This window comes from Carcharodon carcharias, assembly GCF_017639515.1.
Source record: "Carcharodon carcharias isolate sCarCar2 chromosome X unlocalized genomic scaffold, sCarCar2.pri SUPER_X_unloc_1, whole genome shotgun sequence".
Classification (NCBI taxonomy): Eukaryota; Metazoa; Chordata; class Chondrichthyes; order Lamniformes; family Lamnidae; genus Carcharodon; species Carcharodon carcharias.
Window position 1 is genome coordinate 740,336 of NW_024470864.1, and position 2,138 is coordinate 742,473.

Genomic DNA, 2,138 nt, shown 5'->3' on the forward strand with positions numbered 1-2,138 from the left:
GGTGAAGGGGCTGGAGGAGGTTACAGAGATAGGGAGGGTTGTAAGGACTGGAGGAGGTTACAGAGATAGGGAGGGGTGTAGGGGCTGGAGGAGGTAACAGAGATAGGGAGGGGTGTAGGGGCTGGAGGAGGTTACAGAGATAGGGAGGGGTGTAGGGGCTGGAGGAGGTTACAGAGATAGGGAGGGGTGTAGGGGCTGGAGGAGGTTACAGAGATAGGGAGGGGTGTAGGGGCTGGAGGAGGTTACAGAGATAGGGAGGGTCTATGGGCTGGAGGAGGTTACTGTGAGGGGCAGTGAGTGGGTGGGGATTTGAACACGAGGGGGAGAATTGTAAAAAAGGAGGTGTTGCTGGACCGGGAGCCGGTGCGGGTCAGCGAGGGCGATGGAGCCTCGGCTGGGGAGGTTAAGATGTGACACAGCGGCTTTGACCATACTGGCCTACTCTTACAGCGTTGACAGTGGTTAGTGGGGGTAGGGATGGGGATTGGTGGGGGGGAGTGGGGTCCCTCATTCCCACGACGTCCCTTCCTTTGCCCCACACTGTGTTCTGGACCCCAGCCTCCCGCCACCCACCCATGCTCTCACCTTGGTTGCCGGCAGATCGTGGTGTGAGAGGAGTCGATACGTGTTCCAGTTACCCTCAAAACTCCTGCCAAGGAAATGAGGGAGAGAGACAGAGTGAGTGTGACGGAGCCGGACGACGGAGACAACGACAAGCCCCAGATCCCTCCCTCACACGACGCAGCGAGCCAACGTGAGTCATTCCAGCACAGGAGGAGGCCCTTCAGCCCATCCAGTCTGGGCCAGCTCCCCGAAGGCCAACCCTAGTTCTTCCCCGCTCTGCCCGGCCTGCGAGTTTATATTTCGCACCCCCCCCCCCAACCCCCGACCCCGAGCGTCCGATTCCCTTCCCTAATCATTCCCCCCACCCCCCACTGTCTCCGCTTCCACTCCCCACCCCCCACCCCCCAACACCTTCGTGGGGCAGTGACTCCTGGGTCATCGGATTTCAACCAAGGCTCCTTGGACGGCACCTCCCAAACCCACGACCTCTACCACCTGGACGGGCAAGGGTGTGGGGGGCTCCGGTCCGCAGCGGACTTCAGCGCAGTGACCGTTTGGCGGGGACGTCTGTGCCTCGGGTAACCTGTCCTGTGCCGAGGTTGGCGGGGTTGATTGTAAGGAGCGTGTGGGGTGGGCCGGGGGAGGTGGATTCATCCCCATCGACCTCTGTCCAGCTCTGCCCGTCCCTAATTGCCCCCTAGAGAAGGAGGTGGGGGGTGAGCCGCCTTCTTGAGCCGCTGCAGTCCCTGTGTGTGGTGTAGGTACACCCACGGCGCTGTTAGGGAGGGAGTTCCAGGATTTTGTCCCCGTGTGTGGTGTAGGTACACCCACGGCGCTGTTAGGGAGGGAGTTCCAGGATTTTGTCCCCGTGTGTGGTGTAGGTACACCCACGGCGCTGTTAGGGAGGGAGTTCCAGGATTTTGTCCCTGTGTGTGGTGTAGGTACACCCACGGCGCTGTTAGGGAGGGAGTTCCAGGATTTTGTCCCCGTGTGTGGTGTAGGTACACCCACGGTGCTGTTAGGGAGGGAGTTCCAGCGACAGTGAACGAACGGCCAGTAGTACCGCCCCCCCATATCCGTGTTTTAGATCCCCCACCCCACCCCGACCCCGACCAGCGGGAACGATCTCTCAGCGTCCACCCGGTCAAACCCCCTTCAGGATCTAGTGGGTTTCGATGGGATCGCCTCTCGTTCTTCCAAACTCCGGGGAACATCGGCCCCGTTTACTCAGCTCCCCCCTCATCATCATCGGACACCCCCACCCCCAACCCGCCTCATCCCAGGGACCAGTCCGGTGACCCTTCCCTGCACCGTCTCCAACGCCAGTCTATCCTTCCTTCAACGCGGAGACCAGGACTGCTCCCACTGCTCCAGATGTGGTCTCACCGACACCCGGCACAACCGGAGCCAGACTCCTTCCCTCTTGTACTCCAGTCCCCACCCCCCCCCCCAACATCTGGCAGTGATGGTCAACCCGCCATTTACCTCGCTAACCGCTCGCTGCACCTCCACGCTAATGGTTCCGGGTTCCTGCTACCAGCCCCCAACCCCAGTCTCTCCCCCCAGCCCCCTTC

At 61.4% G+C, this 2,138-nt stretch overlaps 2 protein-coding genes across 2 annotated transcripts in view; one reads left to right on the forward strand and one right to left on the reverse strand.

Annotated features, from left to right (window-relative positions):
- LOC121275069 (ATP-dependent 6-phosphofructokinase, muscle type-like) overlaps positions 1-653 on the reverse strand; it is a 49,354-nt gene extending 48,701 nt beyond the window's left edge. The window contains exon 1 of the mRNA XM_041182464.1: positions 586-653. The gene's annotated coding sequence lies outside the window, so the exon portion shown is untranslated. The remainder of the gene's footprint in view (positions 1-585) is intronic.
- The window catches only part of LOC121275068 (la-related protein 4-like), a gene marked incomplete at its 3' end in the record, with an annotated part of 62,963 nt that overhangs the window by 1,140 nt on the left and 59,685 nt on the right, over positions 1-2,138 (forward strand). The gene's annotated exons all lie outside the window — the stretch shown is intronic.